The 20,672-nt window shown below is 47.7% G+C and overlaps 1 protein-coding gene across 2 annotated transcripts in view; it reads left to right on the forward strand.

Annotated features, from left to right (window-relative positions):
* Positions 1–20,672, forward strand: part of PLAT (plasminogen activator, tissue type) — a 118,758-nt gene that overhangs the window by 15,594 nt on the left and 82,492 nt on the right. The window contains exon 1 of one of the 2 annotated variants that reach the window (XM_069617662.1): positions 15,135–15,287. The exons of the other annotated variant lie outside the window; for it this stretch is intronic. The gene's annotated coding sequence lies outside the window, so the exon portion shown is untranslated. Of the gene's footprint in view, positions 1–15,134; positions 15,288–20,672 lie in introns of those variants that run through there. 2 annotated transcript variants of the gene reach the window in all.

The following is a 20,672-nucleotide window of genomic DNA, read 5'->3' on the forward strand; positions in this document are numbered from 1 at the left end:
GAAGATTGGTGGCATTTGAGACCGCTTCAGGAAACTCCCTGCTGAGGAGAGTACTGGTGGCATCTGGTGGTGAGTTGCCGCCCCATTACTCAAATACTCTGGGGTGCCTGTGGGCTATCCACCATGAGCCAAGCTGCTGCTGCGGCTGCTGCTGCTGCTCCTGCGGTTCAGCCTCCGCCCGCCCTCCTGCCAAGACCTCTGCTTAAGCCACCTGGGTCCCTACAGCCAATGCCTGAGCTTGATATCTCGGGCACACCATCAAGCCTGGGACAGAGGTGGAAGATGTGGATAGACAGGCTCGAGATGTACTTCAGGGCCACGATGGAGACGAGTGATGACAGTAAGATGGCTACTCTCTTGTATTCGGCTGGCCCGGCTGTGCATGAGATTTTTCTGTCCCTGCAACCAGCGGATGGGTCGTTTGCGGCGGCGAAGGATGCACTCCATAATCATTTTCTGCCGATGGCTAATGCTGATTATGAACGCTTTCTCATGGGGACTGCTCGACAGAAGGATGACGAGACTCTTGACTGTTCTATGGGCGGCTGCGCAGACTGGCGGCACCATGTGCATGGAACGACCCGGAAGTCATGATTCGCAATCAGCTCATTCAGGGGTGCGCCTCTGGGAAACTGCGGCGGCAAATACTACGAGAGCCTGGCATCACCCTTCCTCGCATCCTCGAACTTGGAAGATGCCACGAGGTGTCTGAGTTGCGGGCAACTAGAATGGAAGCGAGTGTGCGCCCAGGCAAGGTCGAGGAAGTATGCGCGGTCGCTAGAGGCCGCGGAGCGAGGTGCCCCATGAACACCCAGGGCCTGCGCCCGCCAGGAATGACCTCATCGTGCCCAAAATGCGGGTACGACCTCCCGCACCTGGCTGAATGCCATGCGACGGGGGTGAAGTGTGGCTGGTGTGGAGGCGCGGATCATTTCGCCAGGATGTGCAGAGCTGCAGCTCCGAAGGTAGTGCCCAGGGGGCCTGTTCGAGCCGGTGCATTCCACCCCCAGAGGGCGTCAAACGTTGCCCAGGTTGACCAGGGTGATGAAGGGGCCCCTCAGGAGCGGGAGGAAGAGGAAGAGGATGATGAAAACATTTTCTTTGTGTCCAGTGTGAGCATGCTGAGAACTCGCTCCAAGAGACAGCCCAGATGCGACCTGCTGGTCAATGGGGACTCGATACCAATGCTAGTGGACACCGGTGCATCCGTGAATGTGATGGCCAGACAGCACTATGACACGATGCAGACCCCGCCCACGCTGGCAACGCCAAGGGCACGTATTTTCGCATTTGGAGGCGACCAGCCCATTTCTTTGGACGGTGTGTTCGTGGCAGAGGTTCAGTACGGCGACTCATCCATACGGGCCAGATTCTATGTTATGCTGGTGAGTAACAACACACTGCTGTGCTGTGCTGCGGCTGAAGCCCTGGGCATTGTGACATTCGCTTACTCGGTGTATCTGGACGACATTCAGGTGCTCCTGGCCAAATACAGCTTCCTGTTCGATGGCATTGGACAGTTGGTGGGTGAGCCGGTTCGGCTACACATCGATGAGTCCAGCCAACCACTGGCGCTGAAGCACCGGCGAGTACCTTTTCATCTCAGGGATCTGGTGGATCAAGAGCTGGACAATCTCGTAGGGTTGGACATCATTGAAAAGGTTGAAGGCCCCACCCCATGGGTTTCTCCCATTGTCATCGCACGCAAGTCCAAACAGCCCGACGTAGTGAGGATCTGCGTGGACATGCGACTCCCCAACAAGGCCATAAAGAGAGAATGGCACTTGACCCCTACCATCGATGACATTATAGCGGAGCTGCAAGGGGCGAGATTCTTTTCCAAACTGGATCTCAGAGCAGGCTATCATCAAGTGGTCCTGCACCCCGAGTCCCGCTACATCACAACGTTCACCACTCATCGGGGTCTGTACCGATACAAGAGGTTGAGTTTTGGGGTGTCTTCCGCGGCGGAGGTGTTCCAGAACATCATAAGAGGAGCACTGGCTGATCTGGATGGAGTTCTTAACATCAGCAATGACATCCTGGTGTACGCCAAGTCAGAAACAGAGCATCTGGCACGACTGGCCAAGACCTTTGAGCGCCTTTGCTCGCTGGGACTTACCCTACACAAGACAAGTGTGAGTTTCTGAAGACCACCATCGAATTCTTCGGGTTCGTATTTAAGGCGGATGGAGTGTCGCCTGAACCCCGCAAAGTGGGAGACATAAAAGAGGCGCGTCTGCCAGAATAGTGGCGGAGGTGAGGAGCTTTTTGGGCATGGTCACTTATTGTGGCCGCTTCATCCGGAACCTGGCGTCCCGCTCCGAGCTGCTGAGATCTCTGACAAAGAAAGACACCGTCTGGCAGTGGGGCCCCCTTGAGCAAGCGGCATTCGATGATATAAAGAGTGCCTTGGCGGCGGACGACACCATGGCGTTTTTCGATCCGAGCCTGCAGACGGAGATCGTAGTGGATGCCAGCCCCTATGGCCTGCGGGCAGTGTTGACTCAGGTGGGGAGCGACCAAGAGATTCGGCCCATAGCATACGCCAGCAAGGCGCTCTCTGACAGCGAGCAAAGATACTCTCAGATTGAGAGGGAAGCCTTGGCGGTGTTGTGGGGCTGCAGACATTTTCGCCTCTACATCCTGGGGCGCCCTGTGACCGTCGTCACGGACCACAAACCACTGTTGCCGATCATGGCTGGCTCATCATCCCGACCACCAGTGAGGATAGAGCGCTGGATGCTCGCACTGCTCGAGTATGGCGTATCGCTGATATATCGCCCTGGGGCCAACAATGCGGCAGACTACCTCTCCCGACACCCAAGAGGGGGCTCGCAGGAGGCCACGTCAGCGGATGAAGCCGACGAGTATGTTCGCCTGGTCGTGGAAACGGCCATCCCAAACTCCATGCAGGTGGAAGAGCTGGAGCTGGCGTCTAAGGGCGACGAGTGTTTTGCCATCCTGAGGGAGGCCATGCAGCGGGGTGCCTGGAAGACGGTGCTGGAGGCGGTGGGACGTCGAACATGTGAAGCCAGGGTGGCCCTGGAGCAGTTATGGCGAGTGAGAGACGAGCTGACGTTCTCGGAGTCGGGGCTGTTACTAAGGGGTGAGAGGATGGTATGGTGGCAGGCCGCGGCACCAGCCCAGCGAGAACCGTCCATCGAAACGATGCCAAGAGGGACTAGGCCATGGGAAGTTGTGCACGCGGACTCAGGGTCCACGTCGAGAGGCACTCACTTCCTGGTTGTGGGGGACGAATGGTCTCGGAATCCGGAGGTCGAGTTCATAGAGTCCGTCGCATTTGAGAACGTGGTGGTGGCGCTGGAGAAGATTTTCGCCACCCATGGCCTGCCCTCCGTGCTGTGCTCCGACAATGGGGCACCATTCCAGGGCGAGAGCTTCGCTGAACTCATGAAGGACTATGGTATCCAGCACCGAAGAGTCACCCCACTCTGGCCCCGGGCCAACGTTGAAGCAGAGCGCATGATGCGCACACTTAACAAAGTCTTCAGGATCGCCCAAGGAAAGGGCGAGTGCTTGCAGAGGGCACTGTATGTGTTCCTGCGGGGGTATCGAACCACACCCCACTCGTCAACGGGGGTGGCACCGGCAGAGGCTCTCTTCCAACGATGCCCGAAGGATGTGATACCAGAACTGGGCGACAGGGAGTCCGCCGTGATTGACAATGAACAGGTCGAGGAGGACAGACGAACGAGGACGCAGATGGAAAACATCAGAAGAGGGCTGAGACCCACACACATTGCTCTGGGGGATGAGGTGCTGGTGAAGAATCGCCACCCACAAGGCAAGCTGTCCCTCACGTACGAACCGGCCCCTCTGGAAGTCGTGGCGGTGAAGGGCTCTATGGTGACTGCATCTGATGGAACGTCATCTGTGACGAGAAATGCCTGCTTCTTCAAGAAGATCGGCGAGCCGAGAGTGGTTAGCCCAGACAACCGAGGAGGTGAGGAGGCGCTGGATGAAGGCGGAGGTGAAAGCCCCGCTGTGGACTCCCCTGTTCGGGGCGGGCCAGGGCAAAACACACCAGCCAGAGACGTTGGCAGGAGGTACTCCCTGAGAACAGGGCGTGGGAAACCTGCCCGTCTCACGGACTATGTGACAGACTGAGCTGGGAGGCTGACCTAGAGACATGGTCAGGCCGTGGCAAGCACCCTCGGGGGTTCCAGGGTGGCTGTTAATAAACGGGGGTTCACTGTGTGTGTATTTGGTGTGATGTGTAAACGTTTGATAGTTAGATCCTCTGTTATCCAATTTGTTGTTATGGAAAAGGAGGAGTGTGGCGCTGGCCCTTTAAGGGCGCGCACACGACGGGGTGACGTTCACTCCGTCGCGTGCCCTGTTAAATAAACGGGGCGTGTCCGGTGGCGTCACAACCACCGGGGAGCCCACACGAGAAACATCTCTGTCTCCGTGTCTCTGTGTCACGGGGGGTGGGGGGGCTCACGGACGGCAGTGCTTGGACACTGCCAACAGATGTGATGCAATCCCTGAGGTCGGCTAATTCATCAATTCAAAGAGGACCTTAGATGTTTCTCATTTTATCTGGGGGGATTGAGTCCTCCCTCTGAAAAAAGTGGGTGGACTCTGTCCACCCGCGTGTTCCCTCGACTTGAGCCCTGGCAAACTTGCCAAAAGAATGGAAGATGAAAAAACGCGGAATACTCCTTTCAATCCGGTGTCATCAATGACGTTATTTTTTTGTTGCTTCAGCTTTCATTCTTTCTCGCAAGTTTCCCTTATGTTTTAGTCACCCTTCAATTTGGGGAAACTGAAACATAAGGCGAACTGGCCAAAAAGAACGAAAGCGTAAGCAAAATAAACGCTGTAATACTGCATTTGCGCCGTTTCCGGTCCCGTCCAATCCTCCATCCGATTGGCTGCAAAAGACGGCTGCCGGTAGCCAATCGGATGGAGGATTAGACATGACCGAAAACCCCGAAACTCCAGGGTCTTCCCCAGAGATATGGCTAAAAACCCCGGAGTCTGCAGGGAAAACCCGTGTGAGTGGAGGGCATTTCCTGATGTGGCTCCAGCATTTAAAGATATGCGTTGCAAGTGGTGGAAATACTCCCAACAAAAACGCAATAAGGTGGAAAGGGACTCCCAAAAATGGGAAACAGAACCACGTTTCCCTTTGACATTAGCCCTGCCTCATCAGCTTGAAGTGTTGTCTCTGGGCTGGCTTGGCTTGTTCAGAATGGGTTGCGCATCGGCGCCCCATTACCGATTATGAATTAGCCGCCCTCCTTGGTAATAGGCTGACTAAACATCTACTTGAAACGGCCATTTTCTTTCTGCCTAGGACCTACTGATTGGGATTCGTCCAGGCAGGTGTGTGCATTTTCGGGAAAAAAGGTGCACAAGGGCAGGTTGAGTTTGCGCCCTTCATCTCAGTCCCCTTTTCTGCTTGAGAGACGCCATTTGCATGATGTCTACCTTTTGTTTGACACACCCGAGAGGTGCACATGTTTGCCCCCACTTGGCGTTCTTTGGACACGTGATTTCTCAGGTGATGTCTTTTTTTTGGGGAAGGGTGGTGACATGAGGCCTCAAGTGAAGCTCGGCTTAGAGCGTCGTATGCATACAGTAAAAAGAGTACAGGTTGTTTTAATAGTGTCGAGCGGGCACTGTTTGGGGGTGCTGAACAGCCCAAAGGGTGCAGAGTAAGGACCAACGGTTACTTTAGGCTTTTGCTGGTACCACCTTCTCCAGAAGCGGCTATACGCTTGTGTGGCCACATAACAGTAGATGGAGCCTGTGAGCACACCAGGACTACATTATCAAAAGAGTCAACTGAAACAAAAACAATGTGCTGGTCCCTATTGGGAATGGAGATTCCCGTACAACAATCGCTTCTATACCTGGGGGTATGTGTCAACTCAAGTAAGGTTGACGCAGCCTGCCTTCAAATACTAAAAAAGAAAGTAATAAACTTGACAGGCCTAGGAAAAATCATCTTGAGACATTACTGTGGCTTCAGCTTAATTCCACTAATTAAATTTTATAAAGCAAAGGTGGTTCCAATTCTCACCTACGGTGCCGAAACTTCCTTCAACTTCAAAATCAAAAATTGGGCAGCTTTAGAAGGTCATTTTTGGAAAAACACGCTCCATCTACCCAAAGCCACGCCAATACAAGCAATACACAGAGAGTTGGGTTTAACTTCCATGCTAGTCATGGTAGAGTGGAAAACACTCTCATTCTACAGAAAGTGCATAGAAGAAAACCCCAAAGGTGGCTTTCAATGCATCAAAAAAGCACTTATGGAAGAACAAGATCCGATATTGACCCAATGGCAAACAGAGTGCCGAAGCCTGCTTGCAACTACAGGAGAGCAAGCTGAAACTCTGATTAACAACCCGGATAAGGTTAAAGAAAGCTCTACTCGTGCGATTGGTTTAGAACTGAAAAAGAATGGTTAACATGTAAGACATACGGTAAACCGTGGGAGGACAACAAAAAACCAATTTCTCTGCTTAGCTATTTCAAATTGTTTCCTCATTGGTACTTTAGAGATCAATTTCTCAGATTTCGGCACAACCTAATTAAAACAAGAGAAACAATCTGGTTGTGGAACCATCCAGCTGACTTGCAGATTATGCAAAAATCCTGAGTCAATAGAAAATTTGCATCATTTGATGATGGATTGTCCAACTTTATCAGTGCAAAGGAACACTTTTATGATTCCCATTATTCCAAAATACGGATAAAGATCGCAAGATTTATGGTGGAAGATGCTGCAATCAGGAGAAAAAACGGCAATAACCTTGGCTGTCGTTAAATTCTCCATTGCTATACAGAAGCGACTGTCAGTGTTTGAAGACTTGTCAACTTTGTTTTAACAGAAAAAGCAAACTTTGGAAAAATGTTCTTAAATTGAAGAATGTGATAAAAGGTTGTCAATTGTATAACCATATATCATAAATAAAAAAATAAATAAATACATTTTAAAAAAAGGAAAGGCGCCATAAGTGAGCCTGGGGTGGGGGCTGCTGGAGGGACTTGATTCCAACTGGTAAGGTGGCATTGCCAGTGGAGAAACCCCTAGGCAATCAGCAACGTCACTTTACCAAAATGCTAGGGGTAGCGGAAGTGACATCACACAACCCCTTGACCTCTGATGACATCCCAGGAAGTGATGTAATTTGACCCCACTCTGGATTGACATCACAGGAAGCAATGGGACATGACCTTTCACTCTGTGACAAAACAGGAAGTGGCATCACATAATAATGCCCTAAGTACACTACAAACAATATGGTTACAATATCACTGTAATGTGATATACAGTTCATACAAGGATGCGTCACCATATATATCATTAATATCTGTGTGTATAGGCCCATATTGCCAAATTACTGTGAATACAAGCAGACGTCCAAGGCCAAATGATAATGATGTGTTATTATATAAGACTCGCACACTTTTTATAGAACAAATATACATACAATATCACCCAACCTGTGTTGGTACTCATTTAGCAACCTCAGTAGGATGAAAGGCTGAGTTGGCCTTGCCGGGATTCGAGCCTGCAACCTGCCGCTCACACACACATTGCTGCAGCAAGCACTTAACCCACTGAGCTATAGTAAAATGAGCAATTACACGTCTGAATGTTCACAAAGTCAGAAAGCAAATTACACTCTGTAGTGGATACCATTAAACTGGTAACATATTTGACAGCAGGCCAGTTCATTTGCAGGTCTGGTGCAAAGTTGCTACATGTCAAGCCTGCGTGCGTGGATCTACTTTTCAGGCTTTAGAGGTTGGCCTCACACGGCATCCCGTACTCTGTGCACTTGTTACCTCATACATACATACAAACAAACATCCTGAACAGCGTGCCATGCAGATAGGAAAGATAGACACATTAGAACAAGGCATTCATTGTGGCACAATGAAATCAAGGGCCACTTCATGTGCTATGGTCAAACATTTCTACACTGTACGCAAGCTTTTAGGCACAAGATTGTGTCAAGTGACCGAGCACACTGAGATGGAATGTCTTGTGATGATCGTAACAGAGACAATGGCAGAAAAAACATGCTATAACTGCAACTTTCAAAAAGCAAAATACATAGTCCGAAATGGATGCTTATTCTACTCTAAATGCTTTTTGGAAGCTTTTGTCTGCCAAGTGAATTTGAGGTGTTTAAGAACAGACTAAACCAGTGACTCCCCCCTGAAGTGTGCCTGAAATAAACCTTGAATGAGTCTTCTAGCAATTATTGTATAGAATTCCAGAATGGAAAATTATTCTTTCTCATTTAGGGTCACTGCTCAAAGTGTTACACTTGTGGAACCCCGTTTTTTTAAGAGGCCTGAACAAGAATGCCAGCCACTCCAGAAACAAAGACCCACATGGTGCTGGCCCCAGCCCAGGAGCTTCCATTTAATAAAAAAATGTTTTTTAGGGTTAGCAAGGGAGACCTCAGGGGTCCCATTTGCGACCCCTAAATGACGTCCCTGCTAGGCATCCCCTCAGGTCACCATCATCGTGGTGGCAGGTGTGATGTTTTTAGAGGATAGGTTGCCAACAGGTTGATCCTCTCTTTTAGGGGTCTGCAACCTTCACCTCTCGAGATGCTTTAGACTATAACTCCACCAGCACTCTCCAGCAAAATCAATGGTGACGGATCATGGGAGTTGTAGTCCAAAACATCTGGCGAGCCATAGGTTGTAGACGGCTGCTCTATTTAGTGTGGCACAGATCTGACCCTCCAGTCCGACGTCATTGGATGAACATTTATCTCATGACTATATAGGAAGGATGTTTTGACATTCTGACCAGCTTGCAGTCCTCAAGGACTAGAGTTGTGCACTCCTGTTCTATTTTAATAACTGACTGGTTGCCGCCATTTTGAAGTCCAAGCCGAGATGTGGCGTTATCCTTGTGTGCAGGTCCAGTTGTTTCAGCGTCTTAGTCTCTGAGTGTGGGGATGCATTATGATGGGGTGCAGGTGAGGATGGGGGTTCCCCGACTCTCCACGCAATGGGATTGCTCCAGGATTGTTGGCAAGGCATGGATTAACAGGGTTGAACAACGTTGACTCAGTTCGCACCTTTGCCTCACACCCTGTGTCTGTTTTTCAATGCAACTTTGCATGTTATTTATCTTCACCTTGTGCAGGCTGTGGGTCTGGGAGAGCGGCCAGTTAAGTAAAGTATCAAGCAGTCTCCTGGGGGCAGTGCTAGATGTAGGGGGCCCGAGAAGAACCCATGCCCAGAGTGGAACCAAGTCTCTGGTCCCCACAGTAGGGGCCGCTCTGACTGCTTCTCTGAAATGTCTCTAGGGCCTTTTTATGGGGTAAAGGCAAAACCCAGATGTTCCATGTAAAAAGGCAACATATGCAAAAGAGGTGGGCAAGGGGCAGCAAAGAAATTATATTTCCAAAGAACAGTGACTCAATTGCAGGGAAACGTTAGAGAGGGTGAAGTGCAGAGTAGGTGCATTCTGTGGCCTTTTGCTCCTGGCATGAGAATGTGTCTATACCGCTGTCCCTCCTAGCTCCACCTCCATCCACCACTGTGGTCTCATGCTCCTCTATTCTTTTCCAGTCCTCCCTCCGCCATCTCCCTTGCCCCACTCGCGCCTCCTCGTGCGCAACTTCCCTGTAACCCATCCACTCTCTGCTACTCCTTTATCCACTCCTCATCCTCCATCGCCCCTGGCACGGATCTGCATAGCGTCGGCTGGACTCCCCACCCCACCCCCCAAGGGCGTGCCTAAAGTGCTTGCGTTGCCATGTCCGCCCACATCAGCTTTCTAGCGGGCATCTGTCCTATGCAGGTATTAGTGCAATTATAATAAAGTTTACATGTTAATGTTAAAGGATATTTGTACCGTTCACTGTCACCACCGGAGTGGTCCTCAGGCGCTCTGGCGGATCTGAAAAGGGAAAAGGGTTCAGAAGGTTAGTATGATAGAGCAGGAGAAAAGCAAGAGAGCAGTGATGGGCTGTTGGCAGCCTCAGTTCGTTTTGCACCGTTCGCTAAGCTTAGGTGTGTTTTTTGTCAGTTGGGAGCGTGTCGTGTGCTGTTGTGTGAGGCTATGTTAGTATATTTTGGTGTTGCAATGTGGTGAAATGTGTGCAGTTCGTTGTGCTTTAGAGGTATGGTTGTGATTAGTTAGAGTTTGAGATGTGTATGCAGAGGGGTGAGATTGTTCAGTGGGTTGGTTAGTGGCATCGCTATTTAGAAGTGACGCATGCTAATCTTCACAATAATGTCTAGATGTGACAGAGGCTAATCTTCACAATTCTGCCTTGACGTGACGCAAGATGACATTCACAATTCTGTCTAGATGTGATGAAAGCTAATCTTCACAATTCTGTCTATATGTGATGCAAGCTAATCTTCACAATTCTGTCTAGATGTGACACAATGCTAGTTTTCACAATTCTGTTTAGATGTGGCACGAGCTTGTATTACAATTCTGTCTGGATGTGACAGAGGCTAATCTTCACAATTCTGTCTAGATATGACGCAAGCTAATCTTTACAATCATGTCTAGGTGTGTGCAAGCTGCCATTCACAATTCTCTCTAGATGTGACGCAGGCTGCCATTCACAATTCTCTCTAGATGTGACGCAGGCTGACATTCACAATTCTCTCTAGATGTGACGCAAGCTAATCTTCACAATTCGGTCTAGATATGATGCAAGGTAGTATTACAGTTCTGTCAAGATATGGTTTAATGCTAATCTTCACAATTCTGTCTAGATGTGATGCAAGCTAATCTTCACAATTCTGTCTAGATGCAACACAAGCCAATCTTTACAATCCTATCTAGGTGTGACGCAAGCTGACATTCACTATTCTGTCTAGATATTATGCAAGCTAGTATTACAGTTCTGTCTAGATATGACGTAATGCTAATCTTCACCATTCTGTCTAATTGTGACTGTGGCTAATATATGCATTTTTCTTCTGGACTATCTAGCACAGAGTATAATCTATTTAGTTGTGAGATATTTCTCACTAATAGTTATCTTGATGTGAGAGATGGCTGGGCAACTCAGTGAGTCTATGTGGGGCGACAGTTGCAGAATGGAAGTGGGTACATGCACTTTACCTTCTATTTAAGTAATAAGATAGGAGAGAGGTGGGCCAGTTTTGTGGTTGCAGAGCTAGCTATGCCCCTATTATGTTAAGTTATGTTAATTTATACTGCACCCCCAAACCACCCAACGGCAGTCTCCAGGCACTCAAGTGGATTTGCAAGAAAGAGGACGTGGTTGCTTAGTGAGGGACACAAAACCAACACCGGACGTTGCCGGCCAGTAACCCTGTGCTGCACTCCCAATTGGATATAATCCCAAAAGTGATTTCACAACCTGGTGAGACTCAAACAGTTGGTGCTGTTTAGTTATTCTCAGGCAAAAGTACTTCAGACATTTTACATGTTATCACCAAGTTAATGTTAATAAAGCATACCAATGCTCACACTTTCCTGTCTACCTGCCTAAAAACAGCCGAGTAACACCAGACTGAACGGTGGCAGGTTAGAACAGGTCCAAATAATGCTTATATGTCACACAAACAATTTACACCACACTGTTTAGTGCACAGAGTGGAATACAAATTCAGAAAAGAACATACAATGGTGCATTTCAAAAACAATAGCACAACTGAGCTGACAATGTGCTCAAATTAACCTCAAAGAATATATAATAATCAAGAAAAGATTCAATTATTTCAAATAAGGTTTGTTTTGTTTTGAGCAATATAGTACATTCTGCTCAAAAGGTCAGCAACATAAGAAAACACTCCTATGTGTTTGTAAGTGCCAACGTGTTTCGGATTGTACTAATCCATCTTCAGGGCAGGACGTGTTTAACTTTCATAATGAGTTCAAAAATAATCCTTGTGACTGTCTTTTTTTAATATAATGGTTTTTAGGCGGGTAGACAAGAAAGTGTGAGCATTGATATGCTTTATTAAGATGTGTCCTAAAAACAATAAGAATATACTAATTAGATCTCGGTACGTAACTGGGGAGTGGTTGGAGCTATAGTATGAGTAAAAGATGCACTGACCTCAAAGTCGGAGCAAAATAAATCATTGGTTACTATCCGGTCTGGAGACCACCTGCTATCCCCAAACAATGTAGAAGTCTTGGGTAGTGGCTCCCAACGTGGATATCTGGAATTAGACAAAAAGTCAAGGGAACTCGGGTCAGAATCAAGTAGCGTGTATCTTAGCTGTAGCAAATGATGCTGCCAGGCGTTTAGCTCAGGAGCCTGTAACTAGGTGCGGGAAAGGTTGAGTGCTGATTGCAAAGTTTACGTATGATCGAAGGCCATAGTTACAATAATGTGCAAGGCTACTTAATAATGTGCAAGTCTGTGCCAGTATGTGCTAATATAGGGGTGGAGATGCTGTATCCCCTCGCGGTCACTCACCTTGAGAATCAGACACGGAGCGGGTCTCGAGCAGCCCATCACCAAGACGCACTGCTCGCTTCTGCTCCATGTAAATGGTGCACGTGTGTCCCTGCCATAGACACTATCTTTGTGTGGGACTTATGAAAATTAGCTGTGAATCTGTCTCTCGTGAAGCAGATCACTACTCTGTCAGTGCCTCTATACATAAACTCCTATTCTGTCAGGTTCAGTGTGGCTCTAGTCGGTCATTCATTCAATTCCTTACTTACCTGTAATTGGGAGTGCAGCACAGGGTTACCGGCTGGCAATGTCCGGTGTTTGTTTTGTGTGCTATTTCTTGGATCCTGAGTGGCCTCGAGATCTTCCTAGCTGCACCTGAAGTATCTCCTACTAATTGACAACCGTTACCTATAAACCCCCAATATTACGCCTATTATAAGAGTTCTTGACTTTTTGTTGTGCCTCCCACCTCACAATTTGCTTAGTGAGGGAAGAATGATAGGATAAGTCCAGGACCAGGAGAAACTGGCATCTGTGTGTGCTGACTTGCAGATGTTAGGTCACGTACACTGGCTTGTATCCATATGGGTAAGGTCCCATGCCCTAGGCGTTTTCTGTGTGGCTTTTTGTCATGTTGGGGTGTGTATGTGTGTTTTATGGGTAGATTGGCAGGTGTTTAAGGTTGTGTGCACTGGTTTATTGTGTCTGTACGGATATGGTCCAGTGTTCGGGTTAGGCTGTTGTAAGTGTGTGTTGTGTGTGTTGGCTTTGTGTTACGGTATACGTTTGCTAGATCAGTGGGTATGTATAGTGTTTGCATGGTATGTTTGAGGAGGTAGAAGCGGGTGGATAGTGCTTTGGCTATTCGCTAAGTTTTTCTATGTGGCTAATCTAGACAGTCCTATTTGATGTGGCAAATGATTAATCTCCATAATTCTTATCTGAGTGTGACGCATGGCTAAACTTCACCTGGACTGAGTGTGAACTCCTAAATTGGCGGCACAACAGTAAGTTCAAAACACCTAGATTTGAGATATCTAGATAGAGGGAGGTACACAGAAGTGATAGGGGTACTCTTTACTAGCTGAGTAATTTTGGTATGCTATGCTGTGTAGGTAATATGAGAGGCAGGGATTTTTGGAGTACAGTGATTGCTGTACTCCCCACCCTAACCACTTATCTTGTCAGTCGCTGCTGGTTGACAGCTGGCTACTGGCTTCTCAGACGAACACAGGCAAATGCGGTATGGAGCTGTTTCTTTGGGAGCTGCCCTTTGCCTTGGGACTCTTAGCCGAAGGGGCTGCACGGGCAATGGTCTTCCCTAGCAGGTGTGGTTAAGTACCTACCTCCTGGAAAGAAACAGCCAATCACAGGCACGGGACAGGGGTGGTGAGGGGGCACAGGAGAGGTCACATGTGCAGCAGAAAAATGGGGAAAAACACAGCAAAATAGCCAGCAACGAAGCAGGGGAAGGGATGAAAAAACACCACGAGAAAGCAGGGGAAAGCTAGAAAAAACGAGCATGGGAAAGGATGAAAAAATTAGCATGGGAAAGCATGGGAAGGATGAAAAGAACCAGCATGGGAAAGCAGCCGAAAGGATAAAAAACGAGCATGGGAAAGCAGGGGAATGGATGAAAAAAAATAGCATGGGAAAGGATGAAAAAAACGAGCATGGGAACGCAGGGGAGAGGATGAAAAAACGAGCATGGGAAAGCAGGAAAATGATTAAAGAAAACGAGCATGGGAAAACAGGGAAAGGATGGAAAAAAAAACAGCATAGGAAAGCAGGGGAAAGGGATGAAAAATCAAGCATTGGAACGCAGGGGAAAGGACTGAAAAAACGAGCATGGGAACATGGGGGAAAGGATGAAAAAACAATCATGGGAAAGCAGGGGAAAGGATGAAAAAACAAGCATGGGAAAGCAGGGAAAGGATAGAAAAAAAGAGCATGGGAAAGCAGGGGAAAGGATGAAAAAACAAGCATGGGAAAGAAGGGAAAGGATGAAAAAACAAGCAGGGGAAAGGATGAAAAACAAGCATGGGAAAGCAGGGAAAGGATGAAAAAAAACAAGCATGGGAAAGCAGGGGAGTGGAGGAAAGGAAGGACAAGAAATCAGGGGAAAGATTACAAAATGGAGGATAATACCTGGCAATGGTGAGACCACCTGGGCTTTTGTTGGCAATTACTGGCCCTTACAATTAATACCTGCCATACCATATGATGTGATTACCAGACCTGATGCTGAAACTATCTTCTAAATGATGCTAGTACCTGGGTATATGATAGTAGTACCCGGGAAACTGTGTGAATATCTGGATATGTGATTACAATTCCTGGTAAATTCATATGCAATGCTCACACAAGGGGTGAAACTATTGACTTTGTCAATTTACCCCCTCCTGTTTCTTTTTCTCACTTCTCTGCATGCTCCTGACTGCATCTCCACCTTCTCCTTTTCTCACTCGTGCTTCCCTCTACTCTTTTCCCTACCCCCTATCTCACCACTTCTTTCTTCTATCCCGCCCCCCCCCCCCCCCCACCTCCTCACTCTCTTCTCCGTAGACTACAATACAGTACGAGATAGGCATGCTGTTTTTGGCGTGACTAATGATACAAGTGTTGCCAAAGCTGGGTTGTTCACGGGCCGTGTTTCAGATAGCCCCTCCCCTTTCCCCATACTCCAGCTCTGTGTGGGAGTCTGACTCACGCCTCTGTCACTCACCCCCATCCCTGGACACTCGGCAGCTGCAGCGCTGGTTCTGTTGAGGCAAAGGAGGTTGTCCTCCGCGCAGCAGAGACAGAGGGTGCCAGGGAGATGGGCGAGCGAGCCAGGCTGAGATACTGAGGGGGTACTGGGGGCGCCTGGCACAGCTGGTAAGACCCCTAACGTTACATCCTCCTCTGTTTAGAAAATACCGTTATGTCGCCACTTCCTAAGAGTCTTACATGCTGTGTGCTTGGCCTGCAAGAGTCTGTGTTGGGTCCCACGCCCATGTGGTTAGTTTGGGGGTGCAGCTAGATCTTGCACCTGCCCGTGGCCATATTATCTGGGTGCATGCGCTCATGGAATGTGTTCCTGTTTCACGTGTGTCCAGGACATGATATGATATGATATGATAGTTTATATAGCGCCTATACACAATGTGTTTCATGGCTTCTGGGCGCTCGCGTCTAGGGCATTTATTGGCACTGCACATCCTGGCACATGACTGTGTGCACATGTTCGGGGAATGTCTTCGTACTCAGGCCATGACGTGGGCCGGGGGAGGAGGGGACACATGCCCATGTCTTCTATGTGCATGTCTCTAGTGCATTCCAAGTACACATGTCCGGGGTATGCTTTCAGGGTGCATGTGAGTATCGAACCATTTTAGATGCACATGCCTAGGGCTTATCTTTTGGGCTCGTGTACACATGCCTAGGACTTTTTGGGATCGTGTACCGAGGGCATGTCTTTTGTCTTTACACATGCCTAGGGCTTATCTTTTGGGCTCTTGTACTGAGGGCATGTCCTTGCACGTACCTAGGGCATATCTTTTTGGGGTCGTGTACCGAGGGCGTGTCTTTGCACATGCCTAGGGCTTATCTTTTGGGCTCTTGTACTGAGGGCATGTCCTTGCACGTACCTAGGGCATATCTTTTTGGGATCGTGTACTGAGGGCGTGTCTTTGCACATGCCTAGGGCTTACCTTTTTGGGATCGTGTACCGAGGGCATGTCTTTGCACATGCCTAGGGCTTAACTTTTTGTGATAGTGTACCGAGGGCATGTCTTTGCACATGCCTAGGGCTTATCTTTTGGGCTCTTGTACTGAGGGCATGTCCTTGCACGTGCCTACGGCTTATCTTTTTGGGATCGTGTACCGAGGGCATGTCTTTCCACATGCCTAGGGCTTATCTTTTTGGGCTCCTGTACCGAAGGCATGTCTTTGCACATGCCCAGGGCTTATCTTTTGGGCTCTTGTACTGAGGGCATGTCCTTGCACGTACCTAGGGCTTATCTTTTTGTAATCGTGTACCGAGGGCATGTCTTTGCACATGCCTAGGGCTTATCTTTTGGGCTCTTGTACTGAGGGCATGTCCTTGCACGTACCTAGGGCATATCTTTTTGGGATCGTGTACTGAGGGCGTGTCTTTGCACATGCCTAGGGCTTATCTTTTGGGCTCTTGTACTGAGGGCATGTCCTTGCACGTACCTAGGGCATATCTTTTTGGGATCGTGTACTGAGGGCGTGTCTTTGCACATGCCTAGGGCTTATCTTTTGGGCTCTTGTACTGAGGGCGTGTCTTTGCACATGCCTAGGGCTTACCTTTTTGGGATCATGTACCGAGGGCATGTCTTTGCACATGCCTAGGGCTTATCTTTTTGTAATCGTGTACCGAGGGCATGTCTTTGCACATGCCTAGGGCTTATCTTTTGGGCTCTTGTACTGAGGGCATGTCCTTGCACGTGCCTACGGCTTATCTTTTTGGGATCGTGTACCGAGGGCATGTCTTTCCACATGCCTAGGGCTTATCTTTTTGGGCTCCTGTACCGAAGGCATGTCTTTGCACATGCCCAGGGCTTATCTTTTGGGCTCGTGTACTGAGGGCATGTCTTTGCACATGCCTAGGGCTTATCTTTTTGTAATCATGTACTGAGGTCATGTCTTTGCACATGTCTAGGGCTTATCTTTTGGGCTCGTGTACTGAGGGCATGTCTTTGCACGTGCCTAGGGCTTATCTTTTTGGGATCGTGTACTGAGGGCATGTCTTTGCACATGCCTTGGGCTTATCTTTTTGGGTTTGTGTACCGAGGGCATGTCTTTGCACGTGCCTAGGGCTTATCTTCTTGGGCTCCTGTGCCGAGGGCATGTCTTTGCACATGCCTAGGGCTTATCTCTTTCGGGCTCCTGTACCGAGGGTATGTCTTTGCACATGCCTAGGGCTTATCATTTTGTAATCGTGTACCGAGGGCATGTCTTTGCACATGCCTAGGGCTTATCTTTTTGGGACCGTGTACTGAGGGCATCTCTTTGCACATGCCTAGGGCTTATCTTTTGGGCTATTGTACTGAGGGCATGTCTTTGCACCTGCCTAGGGCTTATCTTTTGGGCTCTTGTACTGAGGGCATGTCTTTGCACATGCCTTGGGCTTATCTTTTTGGGTTTGTGTACCGAGGGCATGTCTTTGCACGTGCCTAGGGCTTATCTTCATGGGCTCCTGTACCGAGGGCATGTCTTTGCACACGCCTAGGGCCTATCTCTTTTGGTCTCCTGTACCGAGGGAATTTCTTTGCACATGCCTAGGGCTTATCTCTTTCGGGCTCCTGTACCAAGGGTATGTCTTTTCACATGCCTAGGGCTTATCTTTTTGTAATCGTGTACCGAGGGCATGTCTTTGCACATGCCTAGGGCTTATCTTTTTGGGATCGTGTACTGAGGGCATCTCTTCGCACATGCCTAGGGCTTATCTTGTCGGCTATTGTACTGAGGGCATGTCTTTGCACGTGCCTAGGGCTTATCTTTTGGTCTCGTGTACTGAGGGCATGTCTTTCCACATGCCTAGCGCTTATCTTTTTGGGCTCATGTACCGAAGGCATCTCTTTGCACATGCCTAGGGCTTATCTTTTAGACTCTTGTACTGAGGGCATGTCTTTGCACATGCCTAGGGCTTATCTTTTGGGCTCGTGTACTGAGGGCAATTCTTTGCACATGCCTAGGGCTTATCATTTGGGCTCTTGTACTGAGGGCATGTCTTTGCACATGCCTAGGGCTTATCTTTTGGGCTCGTGCACTGAGGGCAATTCTTTGCACATGCATAGGGCTTATCTTTTTAGGCTCATGAACCGAGGGCATGCCTTTGCACATGCCTAGGGCATATACTCCTGGGCTCATGTGCTTAGGGCATGTCTTCACACACCCCTAGGGTTTATCGGTTTAAGCTCAAGTAGCGAGAACATGTCTTCGTATTCTATGTGTCAATGACATTTCTCCGAAGCACACATGTCCATGGCATGTCTTTGGGATGCACATACACTCAGGATGTTTTTTATTGCACTTATGACCAGTGCATGTCTTTACAATGCACATGTTCACAATATGTCTTCTTTTTTTTTAACCTTTATTTATCATTTCAGCAGGAAAATACAATAAAATAAACCAACCAAATACCATGAAACAATTAAATAACCAAAACACAACATCAAATATAAAAAACAAGTGGATGAACCTATATACAATCATATAATTAAACCCCTTCCCATCCCCCAACAATAGTAAATACAAATTGCAAAATGAGACCAGTATAAATCAGTAAATGTCCCCCATCTTGCCAGGAGACACCAATTTGGTATTTCTCCTATAAATCACCAGTTCATCCTTTGCAAGTTTGTGCAGCTCATCAATACATTCATCAAGCTATGGGGCAACTTTAGATTTCTAACCCCTCGGGATTAGTCACTTTCCAACTTTATTTCTGGGAAACAGTCAATTCACTTAGCAATTCATCATCTTCCAAAATCGTTGTTTTGAAATCAAGGTCCATGCTCTCACCCAACACATCTACACAAATCTCACAAACTTTCGTCCAAAAACCACCGACTCTAGCACAGCTCCATAACATATGCTCAAGGCTACCGACCTGCTGGAAATAGCCCCAACATTCCTCTGAATCTGAAATACCACGCTTCATCAATCGTTCTGGGCACCAATAAACTCTATTCAAGATCTTAATTTGCCTAGATCTCTCCCCAAAATTTAGTGAGCAGAGCATCACATTCCTGCACATATTTTGCCAAACTGCCGGGGAAATATCGAAGTCAATCCTCCTGCTCCATTCCTCACAGAGGTCATCATTATTCTTGCAATTTGCAACGATCAATTTATATAATGTACTAGCCAACCCTCCTTCCCCCTGTTTCGGTTTAGCCAGAAAAAGATTCAAATCCAAGTTATTTGACCAATCAATTTCACCTATAGATTTCTTCAGACACCTATAATCAGCCTTCAAAAAACCTGAAATGTCCCATTTCTCTTGCACTTCATCTGCAGACATCCACCTTCCATCTCTCTCAAGATCACCGATCCATTTCACTCCACCCAAGAACCATTCTGGCCAAAACAGAATTCTTCCTTTATCTCTTATCTTCGGATTTAACCAAATTGAAGCTTGCAGTGATCTTAGAGCATCAACAACCAACAGTTCCAACAGCTTTCTCCAAGCCTCCCTTAGAAATTCCATAGTAGATAACTTCACCCATCCCAACTTTGAGTAGTCAAGAGTGCTCTCGGAGTCAGTGGGCCAGAAAAACCTGACTCTGCAATAGACCAATCACCTGGATCACCATCCAAAAATGGAACAAACGACTGGGCTGAAAACGCCAAGTGGTAGGCTCGAAAATGTGGCACTCCCAACCCACCAGGATCCACTGGCAACTGAAGCTTACACATTTTAAGCCTGGGAGGCTTGTGATCCCAAATAAACGCTTGAATTGATTGCTCTAATTCCTCCCAATAGTGCGGTTGGATCCCCAGAGGCAACATACTACGAATGTAATTCACCTTTGGGGCTGAAGTCATCTTGAGAGCATTTACCTTACCCCATAACGACAAGTTCATCGATCTTGAAGCTTTTACAAACCTTTTTCAAATTCTCATCAACCATGTCATCCACCAGTGGTGTCAACCAGATAACTGAGTAACGCATTAACATTTCACACCACCTGAAACCCATGGACAAGACCAAAGACTTATCGCATGTAAAGGTGAGAGGCATGACTTCAGATTTCATCAAGTTAATTTTGTAACCAGAGGTTTCATAGAAGCTTGTTAAAAGTCGCATTAAAACAGGAAGTGAATTACTCAAATCTTGTAAGACAAGCAGTAGACCATCTGCATAGAACCACACCTTCTGCATAACTCCCCAACAACTTACACCATGCAACTCCAAATCACTCCTAAGCACAATAGCCAGCGGTTCAATGGAAATGACAAATACAAGTGGCGAAAGCGGACATCCTTGCCTGGTACCCCTTTCTAGTTGAAAAGATTCTGATCTCAAACCGTTAGTTTTCACATCCGCTGTAGGATTTGCACACAACTTAATCCATGAGATATAATCCTTACTTATAGTCATCTCCTGTAGGACCGAATATAAGTACTCCCAATTTACCCGATCAAACGCCTTACATGGAGTAATCTATCAACTTCTTTGGGCCCCAACAGTTGTTCTGAACCTGTTTCTATAAGTCACATCAGTAGGATTGTTTATAGGGTTTGTAG

Source organism: Ambystoma mexicanum, chromosome 10, assembly GCF_040938575.1.
Source record: "Ambystoma mexicanum isolate Mex_15411 chromosome 10, UKY_AmexF1_1, whole genome shotgun sequence".
In the NCBI taxonomy this organism is placed as follows: domain Eukaryota; kingdom Metazoa; phylum Chordata; class Amphibia; order Caudata; family Ambystomatidae; genus Ambystoma; species Ambystoma mexicanum.